The 16,368-nt window shown below is 41.2% G+C and overlaps 1 protein-coding gene across 12 annotated transcripts in view; it reads left to right on the top strand.

The window, feature by feature from the left end:
- atp2b2 (ATPase plasma membrane Ca2+ transporting 2) overlaps positions 1-16,368 on the top strand; it is a 101,396-nt gene that overhangs the window by 29,438 nt on the left and 55,590 nt on the right. The window contains exon 1 of one of the 12 annotated variants that reach the window (XM_027020338.3): positions 8,298-8,377. The exons of the other annotated variants lie outside the window; for them this stretch is intronic. The gene's annotated coding sequence lies outside the window, so the exon portion shown is untranslated. Of the gene's footprint in view, positions 1-8,297; positions 8,378-16,368 lie in introns of those variants that run through there. 12 annotated transcript variants of the gene reach the window in all.

Genomic DNA, 16,368 nt, shown 5'->3' with positions numbered 1-16,368 from the left:
TGCTTTGCACAAGATTGAAAATATTAATGCTCGCCTACCAAGCCATAACTGGACCAGCTCTCACGTACCTAAAAGCTCTAATCAAACCCTGTTCTGCACCACACTGTCTTTGAGAGCCTAGAAAGTCACAAAGAAGATATGCATTAAGACTTTTCTCTGTCCTGGCACCCAGGTGGTGGAATGATCATCCCCTGGCTGTCTGTACAGTTGAGATACTGACTGAACACTGAAGGTTTACTGCTTCACTGAATCACTAAGCACTTAAAAACAACAAATAAAAAGACCCTTTACTCTCTTTTACTGTCCTCTTTTTCTCTTTAGCCAAAGCCATAGCCTTAGTTCTTGACTTTAACCTATTTATGATAGCATGAGAATGTTTTTGACAGACTACTGCGCAGTCTGTAAGCCAATCTGGACAAGAGAATCTGGTGAATGCTATAAATGTAAAGCTAAAATGTGTGAAGGATTTCATGGACAGTTGAATTTAGCTGGAGAAGGAGAGAATGCAAACTATTTCGTATACACAGAATTATGCTGAGTGGCCTGTCCAAAACAGCTTCCGTCCACAACCTCAAACCAACAGGTGTAAATGTGTTGTTGTTACATTGTGATTAAACCTAAAAGTTTGTGATGTTCTCTTGTTGAAGAGTGCTTGAAGAGGTTGTCTTCATTATTCACCGGCCACTGATTGTGACACGATTAGCGTCAAGAAAGCAACTGAATGTAATGCCTGTACTTTGGCTGCCAAGTTGTTCTTGGAAACGTACCCAGTCATGTGGACTCTGATCATTGCAAATAACAGAGTCTTCGTAGGGTGAAATTAGCCACACTGCAAGGTTTGCAGAGGAGATTTTGGGAAATGAGCCTTGCTAAGAGATTAATAGGTACATGTTCTTGTCACTGATACCATCTTTTCTTCCTGATACATTGAGCTTACTTTCAAAAGCACCACTGACGTCCTGAGCGTTGTGGAACGTCTGCTGGCATTTGAATGTTTTTGGTCTCTTGCTAGACACTGCTGCCAGCAAACAGAGATGCTGTGAAATAAGACCTGACCAAAGGCATTGAGCTAGCGCACATGCCATCAGCGCATGGAAAATATCACAGACACATCAACTCTTGTAGCTCTCAGTCATGACCCATGTGCCATCAAAACTGTGTTCACACAATTGCATGAAAGTGAGTGAGTAAGAGAAAGACTGACTGAGAGAGTTAATGAGTTTGAGAGGGTGAGACTAAAGTTGTTGACAACCAAAATTTGCCACCTGTATTTCCACCCATTGTCTGAGTTTTGAAATCAGAGTGCTCTCCTATTCCAGCCACTGATTCTGAAAAAAATAAAAATAAAAATCAGATGTTGGCAGACTCCTTGCTTATTAAATGCATGTGATCCCCAATTCTGGATTTCTCATTTTCTATTTGCATTAGGTAGAAGGATGCTGGTCATGGTGCTGGTACGCAGTTGTCAGGATGAGGCCCCTGTCATTCTCCAGCGGGGCGTTTGGTTCATGGATGGCAGATAAAGTGGGCAATTGCAGTGGCGCTTGTGTCCTCCTGCCTGTCTTTCCTCTGTCCCTCCATTCAGCTGCAAGGTCACTGGGAGCTCTGCGGAGGGGTGGGGAGGGGTAACCCTGTCCACTGAGCTTTCTGCACTCCACTGCAGTCGGCACTCTGCAAGTTTACCCAGGCAGGATGAAGACTGTGCACAGTTAGCTATTTTTGGTTTTGTTTCATTTAGTAATTGAAAAAAACAGTCTACATACACCTATGGCAGACTGTTCTCACTTGTGTCCCTTGCCTTGGTGATGGTAAGATCAACCTGCTGCCCTGTAAGTTTAGCGCCTGTTACTCAATGACTGTCCTGGGACACAAACATGATGGGATTCGTATGATTGCCCAAATCAAAAATAATTTTGTGTTGCAATTGCTGTCCCTACAAGCTTGTATTCCACCGTCTGTCCCTTAATTAAAGTTGACACAGAGGCCGCTGCTGTTTCAGGATGAATCATGCGGTTGATTATATCTTACTGTGCACAATGCTATCACTGCAGAGGACACCGGAGGCGGTTTAGATCTCGTTAGTCATGGTTGTTGTGCTGTGAAGCTGAATCAACAAGAAAACAGCACCACATTATCAACATTCAGAATCGAACTACGTCCACTGCAATAACATCATGGTGCTTGTCTACTTGTCTGCAGTATGTCTTTACACAGAGTACATACTCTTAGTGAGAATGGGCTAGGTGGATATAATTGTGCTGCATGGCCAGTTTATATTGTTAGAAAAAGGTAAGGAGTGGGCACTTGTCAGTATTCCTTCTTCAGATACTAGCTTGTTTATTCATGGAATATCTTTAGACTTAACACCTTAAACCTTACTTTAAACATTATTGTACGTATCGCACATATTAGAGAGCAGTTTGCAATTGATAAGCATTGGATTATGTTTTCCCTGTCTGTTCCTACTATACTGACACCTTTTGAAGGGTACGACTAAAAAATTGAAAGCACTATGCAAAGTGAATTGTCCCAAACTGCCATGCTTACTGGGATGGATGTGAAAGAAACAATGAAAGCTATAATGGATAACCTAATGCAATAACAATACTGGAAGCTAGCAACAACTCAGTTCTGGTCACAAACATGAGTATAAGAAGATCCCAGTTCTATTTATTTATTTATTTGTTTGTTTGTTTGTTTATTTTTTCCCATAGCCAGATGCCCTGAAGGTGAAAGTTAGGTTCAACCTGCCCACCATATTGCTAATCCAGCATGCTAAGGATCCAGAGTACAGAAAGATTAGTCAGGATTTACCATTTTGTGAAGGGGAAAAATGACTTTATGAAAAGCAGTTCATTGGGATTACTGTGCCCCATGGATAGCAGCAGAGTCAGGCTATATTGCCATTCCACACTGTTGCTTTCACTTTTTGAGCACAGTAGTGAGCCTCTAAAAACTTGCAGTCTTTTAGGAACCTTCTGAACACAGTTCAGTGTGATCATGTAAAAGCCTCCAAAAACATACAGGATTTTAGGAATCCACTGAACTTAGGTCAGTGCGATATTGGTAAAAGCCTCCCAAAACTCGCAGGCTTTTAAAAATCTGTTTAACTCAGATCAGTGTGATGATGCTAAAAGATATATGCCCCCGCTCCTGAGGACCTTCTTCATAAGCTGTCAAAGCTATTGAAAGACACAATAAGGAGTGTCAAGTGTAAGCTGATGGGCTAATGACAGACAGGCCATTCCAAAAAATATTGCAGGCATGTATCTTGCAAGTTAACACCAAACAGTAATCAGTACTTTAGTCATCACTAACAGTTAACAAGAGATATTCATTGTAAACTTTTGTTTTTTGTCCATTGGCCATAATAATTTCATATAAAAGACAATGACATATAAAAGACAATGATATATGAAAGAGAATGATACATAAAATATCTCTATTACCTTGTCATTTGAAAGTTATTCAGAACCTAAAATTGATAATACTTCTTCAGTAAATAATTCTTTGGTAAAACTGCACAGACCCTGTTGTAACATTTGTTGTTAGAGGAGGTCTTTCTGCACCTCATGTTCTAGAGGAACACACTTATCAATACTGGCAATTTTTATGTCAGGAGTCACACCTACTGTATTCTAGCATGCCTCCTCGAAACCTGGTTTGTGTTTATTTGAGATCATATTCTAAGAACTGAGTATTAGACCATGCTTTTTGTGTGTCCTTGTAACAGTGAAGCCATTCATCATGCAGTGATGGTGCCGTAGACCTTGAAGTGCCATCGACCCCTAGAGTGGAATCTTCCCTGTAAAATCTTCCCTGTAGGTGAAGAGGCAAATGCTTGCCAGAGTAGCTACTGATAGACACCTTGCACTTCCAGCTTGGGAACACTTCCCATTATTTTGGCTATATTTAATTTAATTTCAGTCTTTGTAACCATTTAGGGTTTGTGATTATATTGCAAAATGATTGTTTTTTTTATGGTGCTCCATAAGGATTTTTTCTTGAGCCACTTTTGTGGATCTCCTAAAATAAATGGGTTCACATCATGTCAGGTCACCCTAAGGAGGAACTATTGACACCATCACAAATCTTGCAGTCTCTGTGTATGAAGATAAGAAGTGATGCAAGTTTGCTTGCGAAAATGTTTACTTGAGGCAAGGAAAATGTCACTATATAGAATATTCAACCATTTTTACCCTGACCTTAGCTCAGGTTGGGACCAAATTTAGTTCAACAAGTGGTGGTCAGGGGAATCCTAAATAACAAAACCCTTTAAAAAATCAGCTGAATATCACTTTAAACATTTAACTAAGTAGCCAAGGATGTCACATCCTGTTGCTGAAGCGATTTACAGGTCTTTCATCATGAATGAATATTTGCCATCATAACTAATGATGGATGAAGAAAACTTAAGATGCTACTAGGTTAGATAATTTAATATACAAGTACAAGTATACATAGATATACTTTAGATATACATTTATATTTTTTCTGAGCCCAATGTCTCTAGCCTGTCTAATCTAGTGTTTGACTTTAGCTATTACCCAAGTCTCTTTTGGATCACCCCTTTTTGGATTTTTGCTTGGTTTGCCATTTCTTTTTTTTTTTTTACCGCTTTTTTTTGGGGGGGGGGGGGGGTTGTTTACTCCATTGCGTTTGAGTGGTTCTTTGAATGGTTGCGTTTCTGTGTTTGGTGAATGTTTTTGAAATCCATATATGTACGTATTTAAGTTTGTAATCCGTGTCTTTGTGTTTATCCTAGCTTTCATGTTTCCTAGCCTTTGTTATAGCCTGCTTCCCCTGTTTGCCTTCGTGTTTTGTTTGTTTGATAATGCATCCTCGTACGCTCCGTATAGGCTCTATGACCCTGGACCGTTATAACGACTCTGATTTTGGATTTGCCCATAATAAATCTCGCTCTTCTCCGCACATGCGTCCGCCTCCTCACTGTTATCAGCTCAGTGTAAAAATCAAAGTATCAGGAAAATGTACCCTAATTTACCAGTCTAAGTAGAAAAATCTTGTGGCGAAGGATTCTAAATGTAGTTACCCACAAACAAATACACTCAGAGCACCGTGACCAAATGCAGCATTAATTGCATTATCCCATGCATTTGTTATCTGAAGTTTTGTTAATCTGAAATTCATTCTTGTACTTGTAATTGTAATTAGCAGCACGTTACAGTATTATTTCTACCACTTTTTACAGGTAATGCAGTTGACACGATAAATGCAGGCCTTAGTAGTGTTTCTCAAAGTAGCTAAGGAATTGTAGGCATTTTCAGTTTTTTGTTTGTTTGTGTTTTCTTAACATATTCATCCAATTCTGATTTCTGTCTTGCACCATTTTTGATATTCCCTTTGGTGCAATTCATGAAACTAAAATACCTGTTCCAAAACAAGAGGAGTTTCATTCCTTCATAAACTAACCAGTGTTGACTACATTAAATGTTCATGTACATACATTTTATGTTGTTATAGTAACCTTGTGGCAGACCTTTTTGTCAATGGATCATTTTGTGACCCAAGCTTTACACAAATACGCACATTAATCTTTTGAGGAAATATTTAGTAAAGAGAGGGAGATTCACAATAAATACCTATGCATTTTAAGATGACAATTTAAATCTCTCTGTCTCAAACACACACACAGAAAACCTAATTCACCCTTAGGAAATACTTAGTAAATAAGGCCAGGATGTCTGTGTACTGTGGGTCATATGATCAAAATAATGAAAGGGTTCAGTGGCATTGAAGAGGTGAGAAGACAGAGGGTGTGGCATTACATGCATTATACACACTGCTCCATTTTAAATTTAGAATTACTGCATCAACAGTTCACAACTGACACATTGAAAGGATGAAGGTAGAGAAACTACAAAGAAACTGTATTGACAGAAAATCTCATTCTGGTCATTTTTTCATTGTAATTTATTCAGTACAGCTAAAAAGTAAAAAAAGCATTCACTCCATCACCAGGAGATCACAAGCATGCTCCCTGATGATGTCACAGCATAATTTTCCCAAAAACTCTTAAATGCACCACTGTGGCCACGTGAAAGATAGTCCATCATAACCTTGGTTCAAACACATCATTTTGGCCTATGGTACATCGCTGTCATCATCTAGTATTTGAAAATGGAAAGTTTATCTATTTCAACTGTTGCCTGTATTTCACCAATTATGGTGAAATTTAATAATTGTGCGAATGTATAACTGATCTCAAATAATGGCAACAAGGTGATTGTATAATAACTATTGCTGGTTTAGTGATACAGTCTGTGAAAAGGAATTAAAACTTCAGATACATGGAATCAGTTTGGTTTATGTGTTAAGCCTATCTGTGGTAAATACCTTGATAGAATTAAAAAAAAAAGATACTCATGCAACTCTACTGAACAAGCTTTGAACAAACACTGAGAGATCATAACACTTTGACACTGTCATGCTTTTAGCTTACTGAGATTTTACTGTTTAACCAGTAGTTAATTGAGGATTCCCATACATTAAAATTAGGTCTTTAGTGTTTCCCCAATATTTTTTTCTTGGGTTTAGTTGCCATGGTGACATAGGGGAAGATGACTCACAGCATGGGCAGTTATAGACAGCAAGGGGACAGAAAGAAAGTAAAGTTGTTAAGAACTAGTGGCCTGACATCTTCCCTGAGCAGTCCACAGATCTAGCTCTCCATGACCTACATGGGCTCAGAGGAAATCCTGCTTAGTTTACTGTCTGACAGGCAGAGACATTACACCCTGGCATGGTCGTAATGCAAGCAGATCATTTTGAAAGAAATGCTGCAATCTGAATATAAGACAGTGGCATATCTAACTCATTTGGACCCATTCGGCTGGTTGGCCTCTGGGGATGGATTTGATGTGTCGTTGCTATTAAAATCTCGGAGTCGGAGCCCGATTCTCATTTACACATTAGAACTGATATAAATGCATTGAAGCAGAACTTACATACATTAAGGCCAGTGGAGTTAGCACATTTTTCCTGCAGTCCTCCATACGGCTCCTTTGGATGTGGGTGAACAGGAGAGCTCAGTGGATCTTTTCTGCCCCTTTCCTCTGGCTTCCTGGGCTCGTTCAGCTACCTGGGGTTTGTGGTGCACTGCAGCTGCATTGATATGCAGGCGCTGCTTCAGATCCCCATCACTGCTCTCCACATCCACAAGCGCAGTCCTTCTGGCCTTGCGATGATCCGCGCAAACTGCATTTCTAGCTAAAAGTGTAGAGCTATTTATATGTGCTTAACTCTGGCTATACAGCTGTGTTTGCTTTGTGTTACATGATATATGCGGGAAAGGATGTTGAACATTTGACAGATGTGGGTTGTTACTTCTGGCTATTAGTTGGTGCATGCTTGAATAATTTAATTAATTCAGGCCCAAGTCAGCAGATGTACAGTAAATAGAAAAACTAGGCAGTGGCATGGAGACCTCAATTGTATTTCATGATTCATGACATTTCTGTTCAAACTGTACATCAAGCTATCAGTCATTCACTCCATTGCTTTGGCTGTAACTTCAAAAAAACGTGTAGTTATTGCTTATAGATTATATTTAGTTTACTGATTTGGTCATTCAAAGAGCTTGAATGGCTGTGTGTATGTGGTGTGCCTTAGTGTGTCTATACATGTTTGATGAATGGGCATTTTGTGCTTCATATACTGTATTAAGGTTATGGGAATCATTTCAGAGGGTACTGTGAGGTGACCATGTGATGAGGTGATGAGGTGACTGCTGTGCTCTCAGTTCTTTAGCACTAACAGCAGGCAGCAGGTGCTAACCAGTCTGAGAGAGCATGTCCTTGAAAGTCCCTCAGTTTCCACCCCCTACCCCACAAAAAATGAAGTGGCATCTTCCTGACAGTGTCCCTCCTACTAGCATGCCCTGTCTCTGGGGAGGCTTTATCACTGGGGGTGGGGGTGGGAATTGATGGGTTGGGTGCTGGCGTGAGAGGACGTGGCTGGCCGAGCGTCCTCACTTCCATATCATCTCCTTGTCTCACTTTTTGTTGTTTTTCTCACCCTGTTTTCCTCTTTGTCTCTGTCTCTCTCTCGCCATCCCACCCTGAGGCATCTGCTCTAAGATGCTGTGATTTTCTCAAGTATTTTGTTTTGTTGTCTTTTAATTAAGACATATTAAACCCCTACCCCCTTAACTTTAATATGCCTCTCTCCATTCCGCAGGACTGCTCCCCCCCCCCCCCCCATCTTGTTCCCCCATCGCTGTCTAACATGGTACAGGCTGCGTGTGCAGTGCCTCCTGCAATCTAGCAAGGTTTACTGAGTCTGTACAGATGCTGAACAGTGATTACTCCTCTCCATGATATGATCAAAATCTTTTTGGATTTGACATGATTGCCTAGTAAGTGAAACCTTCATATGTTTAATGTTTGTTGTCTAGTAGCAGGTCTTCTATCTTTTCTTTCTATATTTTTTTCTTTAGGTGTTTACTGTCGATTTGTTTAGAGGTTTAGTCAAAGGAAAAGACATGCTCTTCGTCTGTGTTGGTATTTGTGTCAGCGCATGTGTGTCAGTGTGCGAGTCACCGTGTCTGTGTGTGTGTGTGTGTGTGTGTGTGTGTGTGTGTAGCCAGGGATAGTGCCATGGCAAGTAGGAACAACAGACTATCAAGGAATGTGCGCTGGCTGTGGCAGTGCACGTCCTGACGGCAGTGATGCGCTAGGATCTCGCCTCCTGCTGCACTTTGCTTACCTAAAAATAATTCCCCCGTCGTTTAGCCCCTCATGCCCTATGGAGTAGAATCAGGAGTGTGCAGAGAACAGTGTGTGGCGGGGGCCTTTAAGGCGAGTGGCGCACTGCCGTAGAGCAAGCTCAACAGGACCCACGCTGCGTCCTCTTCCTCAACCCCCTCTCTCACTGGAAGCTCTGATTACAGTTGAATGGGATTATGCCAAAGTCCACCCCCACTTCACTGAAAACTCAGATTACAGTCGAATGGGATTATTCCAAAGCCTTTTAAAATGCAGAAGCACCCTATCATGGGTGTCCTTAGATGTGCCTGAGTGGAGACAGAGTTGCTTGACGAGTGACAGCAGGGACAGTCCTCCGGCATGAGGACAGAAGCGCATCTGAGCCAAGCCGGGGTGTTTCAAGGTGCACAAGGTCACGGTGTTTCAGCATGGGCCAGGATGACTGTCCTTCAGGGATGAATGGCTGTGACCCTCAGGACTGTAGCTCTGATACGGTAAAACTTTGGGGCTTTTTGGGAACCTTTGCTGTGTGAGGTAAGGATGACATGCCCTCAGGGAAAAACAGAGCTCTAGGCAATGCCATGCCACATTTTACATTTTTTTCACAAACGATTTCTTGCCTTTGATATTTGGTGTTCAGCAATAACATGTTCGGATAATATAAATTCATGGCAGAATAATGTTTTTTAAATTCTTTCAACCAGTTAGTATTGAGGCTAGCACTGAGGTCAAGTCATTTTAGACAAAGTAATCATATGGTAGACTACTGGAAGGCTTTTGCCTTGAAAATGGTGTTATGGTGTGTAACTGTCAGTGTAGACATTGTGTAACACCAGTAACAATGTCTAACGTAGACCTTCCTGCTACAAGGCAGACCCACCCCTGCTCATCTCGTTTCTGAGAGAGCTCAGCACTGCTGTCTCTGTTGGTGGCTCGGGACATGAGGACAGTACCTTTCACATCACTTGGGCCAACCAACCAACACATGCTTGCATCATTTGGAGTCACGTGCTGCTTTCTGCGAGCGTCATTCGTAACATGTTGCATGTGCATCAGCCATCCGTGAAACCTCTGCTGCTCTGCTACAGTTATTAGCATAACCCTACAGTTTGGTGTTGCATGTCACATAGGATATCACTCCAGGGCCGAGGCTCAGGGTTCTCTCTGCTGTACAGGGATATTCGGGATTGTGAAATACTCCTTCCCTTTATGCTGTGCCTGCAGAAGCATTATAATTATAAGAGGAAAAGGATTGCAATTCATTGCAATTGATTTAATTATACAATTCTAACTTTAAGGGCATCTATAGATTAAGCTTGGTGCATTAGGTCTGGACCAAGCAATGGAATGCTAGTGACTCTGTTGATCTAGATATGTTTTACATGCATTTTCCTTGGACCTCTGCAGGTGGATGTCACTGATCTCATCAGTGGCATGTGAAAAGCAGTGCAAGAAAAGAAAAAAAGTTGATTTGAACCTCAGACACTAACTTCTTTGCTGCTCAGTCTCAGTGTTGAGTTGATGATGAGATGCATGCTTCAGGCCATGTAAATTGCTTCTATACTTAAGAACATTGTTTTTAAATGCTTGCAGTGTTTTGTATGACATTCTTAAGTGCCACACAGCTGTTTACGTACCTTATCCCCTTGTTCTCTAGAGTTGACACCAATGCCCAAGATGAATGTACTTGGGTTACTCATACAAAATTAGCAAGTGTGACTTTTGTGTCCTTATTGTATCAGTTGTGTAACTGGGTAAATTAACATTAGGTAGTCTCAAACCTTGCATGTGCTATAAATTTCTCATTTTACTCATGTTTTACTCAGCTGTCATGTTTAATGCTATTCAATATTATGTATAAAAGAAATACCTCTTAAAAATGCAGAGATGCAATATAATGGCGAGATACAAAGGAATGGGGCATATTGTTGCTTGCTAGCTAGATTGCTATTTTAAATAAAAGATTCATCGCTAAAAATATATCAAATTTAATAATTAATCAAATAAAGGGTGAGTTTCATGAAAGCATATTGGCAGACAAATAATTAGGGGATGATCCAGTATTAGACTATGTATCAGGGTGGTTCTCTGTAATTGTGATTAGCTAACATTGTCTTTCACAGTGCCAACAATGGCTGCTGTTACTTTGTTCTGAACTCATGTCCTGGGTTTGTACAACTGATAACAAATCCCTGCTAGACCACTATATTATTGCACAAAGCAAACCTACTGGAGCTAGATGAGATTTGATTTTTTCTGTAAGCTAACCACATATTAATTGCTCATTTCAGTATATGAAAATGGGGGAATAAAATGTCAATTTTAAAGCCATGGCTGTTTAATTAGTGTAGTGGAGCTAAAGTGAAGATGCTTATGAGCATGGGTTCACTAAGTTGTGGGCCAGAGACAGGACCCACCCCAAAAATAAAACTTGATCATGGAATAACCTATTACAATGCTCGTGGAAGCCACAGAGCAAATGGTAAATGTTGCTCATTTCCATGTGCTAGGCATGACTCATGTCCCTGAAACCCTCTCCCCATTAGCTATTGGAGACTTGTCAGCATCTCAAGTCAGAGCTGTCAAGCAAATGGCTCAAGAATTAGTCATGGCCCACTCGTGCCTTTGCTAAATTCCGAGTAATCGTGGAGTGCCATTTAAATGTAGGGGATTGATTGGAGGAGGCGGGGGGAGGGGGTGTTAAGTAACTGAAACCTGTTTTCGCCTTGTGACTCTCACCTCCGTCGCTCCATCAGTGTTAAGACCTGATGTACACTTTGACTGATGGGTGTGGGCCATGTTTAGTTCTACCACGTTTCTTAGATTTACAGAAGGATCTGGCATATCTTGGTTATCTGCACTAATTAATCCAGAGACTGGCCAGTGATACAAAAATCTGATTCAGTTTCCAGATTTAATTGAACAGGGCTTTTACGTTATCACCTCATATCAAAAAGTTGGTTATGAATCCTGTCAATTTGCCTTAACCATCAGTTCACTGATACTACTTATAGATTTAGGCAATTCATTAAATAGGAGACTATATAATTGCAATTAGATATACGGTATGTCCCAGATAGCACATTAACTACGTGACTCACAAATTCATTGCATCTGAAAGCATTGTAAGCCACTTTGATTTAAACTGCCATAAATCACAATTATTGGACTTGCTGTATGCTATACAGTTTGGGACACTCATTTGTGTTTGCACTCAAGCACTGATTCCAGTTGAGAAATGGAACATATCATTTCACAGTACTGAGGCATATCATGGATACCTGCTCCTGTATATCCAGAATTACAGCTTTTCCAGATCCTTAACAAGAGTCCAAGGCACTGGTTCTTATTCAGACTGACACAGCGGCATTTAAAAAAGCTCCACATCCGTTGCTTTTCTGGAATACACAATTATGAACTTAATAATATGAACTGAATAAAAATTCCATTAGTCTTATAGCTAGTCAAATTAAATTCATGTGTACTAGCCCCTATGCATGCATTTCATATCGCTCAAAGCTACCAGCTACAAACACTTCTCCCCAAGCTTATTAACCAGTAGCAACCGGTTTCTATGGCGTCACGTCTGGGCTGTAGACCCTCTCACTGTGCAATGCCTTCACAGCGTAAATACCTGGCAGCGCATACGATTGCAACACTCAGGGCATGTCCTCCCTGGATACATTTATTTTTGCACAGGGGTGTGCGCATCACTAACCCTGGGGCCTGATCAACTGCCTCACTCCACCCACCCCACCGCCAGCAACCTGAGCGCAAAGGATTTAATTAGAACAAGAGCTCCCTGATGAATTTTAACACAGTGATATGGAGCAAAGACAGAGCAGCTCCTTGCCTGTTTTGCTCTCTCTTGCCTTTTTTCCATGTGCACTCTTTTAATGACCAAACATTTGACAAAACAGGTTTTGTTCTCCCTTGCTCCCTCACTTAGTTGTCATTCTCCTCCAGTTGTGTATGTGTATTGTGTATTTCCAAGTGAAATGCTTTATATTGAACTATGCATCCCTTTGCGGCCCAGGCATCGTAAATGTCTCCTTGTTTATCTGTGAGCATAAATGAGACTAAGCAAAAATCACTATGTCAGTGCTGCTTGGGAAAGTAAAGGATTAAGAGGGGAACCTTGGGAACTGTAGGCTGCCAGCAGCCTTTGAGGAGTTAGCCATACATAGTCTCATACTTAGCCAGAGCACAGCCCCTTTGAGTGTAGGAACCGCTTTTGACTGAGGGGGGCTAAGTAGCAGACTGCTGCTTGTTGTCCCTGTCTAGCGTTTAGTGATGGACACCCAAACATACATGCAAGGGCCTAGTGCTCCGGCCCACAAGTATGTGCTTTCACATGGGCACATTCAAGCACAGGTCTGTCATTCATAGTGCAAACACTCGCTTATGAACAAATGAAAACATGCATGCACTTGCTGGTTCACATAGACACACTGCACATACAGTAAACGCACACACACTGACCCAAGACATATACACAGGCAGATATGTCTCAGCCTCCAAACAGCTATCCTCAGGTGCCATGCTGATTCTGCTCTTCTCATCGCACTTGTTAGCAGCCCATAGACATAGTGAGCCTGCAGGCGCACTTGTGACTGTACATATGCTTTGCCAACACACACACACACATACAAACATGTTCATGCCAGTCTCTCGCTACCACACACACACAAACATCCTCACACACACACACACACACACACACACACACACACACACACACACACACACACACAGTCAAAGTTTTACCCACAACTTTCAAAGTTCCTGTTTCCTGCATTGTCATCTAGCTTGGAACTCAAATATAACAATATAACTTTAATTAAACAACATACACGTACAGTGCATATAATTTGCACGTACAGTGCATATAATTTAAAAAGGTTACAGCCACTGCAGCGGATCAGTATGCATAGTCCACATGTATGGCACCCTGGGGGCATGCATGGCCATGCTGCAGAGCATGGTCCTCACCCCAGGCCTCTCCAGAGGGCCCCTCCAGGAGGGGCGGACATCAGCCAGGAGAGATCTGCTTGTCCAGTTGCTGGAACAGAAAGCACTATGGCATCCGTTCCTTCGGAAATGGAACGCAAAGCGTTACTCCATGAAAGTCCTGCTGTTTCAGACTTTTTTGACAATCAGATTCATGCACTCAACCCCAGTGCATTTCTACAGGAACTGTAAATATAGTCATTACATGTGTTTTGATGCGAATAGAACAAGTTCTTATACATATTTTCAAAAAGTATGTTGAGTGAGGTTCTAAACGAAAGATCTGCTTGCACAGAAAATATTACACAGCCGTCAATGACTAGCACAGCCTTTCATACTTCAGTAGACAGCACAGTAAATCACAGAAAGCTCATATTTTGCAAAAATGCTCATATCTTTACTGCGCAGAATGAGGAGATATGTTACAGTAGACTTATTTATTTTTTTAAATCTTAGACTTGTTTCTTTAACAGACTGATGTTGTCAGTGTCTCTACCACTAGGGGGCATGTGCAAATTAAAGAATCTTTTAGTTACATCATAACAAATTGCAATGCACATTTGCTGAACCAGGTGTGAATGTCAAAGTATAAACTGTGCATTTCTACTGGAGAATTGCATTAAGTAAAAGTTGTTTATTATGTAAAGACAAGTGAACATTGAAGTTTGTGTAATGTAAATACAGTTTTAGTTTGAAGACATAAATGGCAACTTTTAAAACTTAAGAATATTGGCCATGCTAGAATGTTTTTTTTTTTAATGTAAACATGCAAATGCCTGCATCCAAACTGTAATGTTTAGATTTATTCAACTTAACATAGCTTTACTACTATTCAACTTGGTCAGTCAGTAGTACTACTGTGTTCAGCATTCTTTAGTAAACTAAATTCCAGGTCCATCTGTGATGAACCTCTACTTTTAATGGGTTGTTATTATAGACTTTTGATCACAATTTTTGGAAATTTGTCATACACAATTATTTTTTCTTAATTTATAATTGCATAGCGACCATCCAGTTGGACGCTCACAGCTGCTCACAGCTAAGCACATACAGTGAACAAGTATACTTTGCAATTTAACCCCAACAATACAAAAGGCCCGTTAGACTGAACGTAACCTAAAACGGTGCATCCCTGTGTATCATTGGACCACTCTGAGCATGGAGGAGTTACGTGGCGTTACGCATAGACCACTTGCTGGTCACATTTTGAACCGACTGACTATTCCCAGGGCGTGGCGGATGTTGAAAGGCAGGATGCATTAGGACCCCAGTGGTGACAAAGGCCGAGTGCTAGAGCCGTCCGCGATCAGCCATGTTAGAGATGTGGCGTGTAATCTAGCACTCCCTGCCAAAGCCATTCGTGCTGCCGTTCTTCAATTCTTTGTGGTCAAAAGCAGGGCTCACAGTAAGGTGGGAAGAGAGTGGCCTGTGGAATCTTTACCTTTCTTTACCACTTCATGTGCACATGTTCAGCACATCGCTGACCAATAGTGGATTGTCAGGGGTTTTTTTTAGTCTGAAACATGTAGTGTATGGATAATGTTTCAAGGAAATACATATTATAGAACTCAATGTGTGGGACAATTTGTACTATTTAAATGTACATAACATGGCTTTGCTCATTTTCTCATCTCTCTGAGCTAATTACTTAAATGTGGTAATTACAAGATTGCAACAGCAAATTGGCCGACCAAGTTAGCCAATTTGGAGTTGATAGAGTCTAACATACCATTACTATAGTCTTGTCTTCTTTGTGAGTGACTCACTGCCTGAGCCTCACACCCGGTGGGGGGAGGGTATACACATTTCATGCAACATAGAATTGTATTTATCGACATGGGTCTGATCTTGATGTAGCCTGCTTTGGGGCATGGGTATAGAGACTGCCCGGGTAGCCTCTTCAGCACCATTAAATGAGCTCTAGTGGGGCCAATCAGCACTTTGTCATTTTGCCACTGAGCTGCATAAAGAGGAGAATAAAAGCAAGAGACTGCAGGCGGAGCAGCCCGCCTCACGCGTTTGGAGAATCCTGCCGTTGCGTAACTGGTAGGGGATGTGAGAGCTCCAGCACGCGCTAGTCCAAGAACAGGCAAGTACTGTGTTTCAGATCTGGAGCTGATGCTCACATCACATACAGGAAATACATTTAGATGGCCAAGTAATAGAAAGTGGGAAGGTGTGCTGGGATTATTATTATTCGGTTATTTATTAAAACGCTTTTACTGTTGGTCTGGTGCGCTTGTTTGTCAGCTAGTTGCCAGACTGCGATGTCTGCATACCGGTACAGTTCATAATGGCGTCGTTAATACTGTCAGAAATGCTTGGGGGTTAGAGTGAGTTTTACATTTTCCTCATCCATTTTGTCTCATTAGAGAGCAGTTAGTTTATGCTGAGAATAGGGTTCGTGGAATCCTCTTCATAAAGAAAAACAAAAAACAGAATGTTGCCAGAGTGGCAATAGAATGATCAGTAACAAACGATAGTAGGCTGCCTCCTTCAAAGCTGGGTTAGATATTATATGTACCACTACCACAAAACAAAAGGTCTGCTGGCTAATGAGAATTCTCTTAACTACAGTGGTTCTGCAGATAAGGCAGGAGCGCAGCATGCGGCCAGCGATGGATACACCAGC

Source organism: Electrophorus electricus, chromosome 22, assembly GCF_041902795.1.
Source record: "Electrophorus electricus isolate QZ-2024a chromosome 22, ASM4190279v1, whole genome shotgun sequence".
Classification (NCBI taxonomy): Eukaryota; Metazoa; Chordata; class Actinopteri; order Gymnotiformes; family Gymnotidae; genus Electrophorus; species Electrophorus electricus.
The sequence above is the reverse complement of the archived record's forward strand: the minus strand, read 5'-3'. Positions and strand labels throughout refer to the sequence as shown.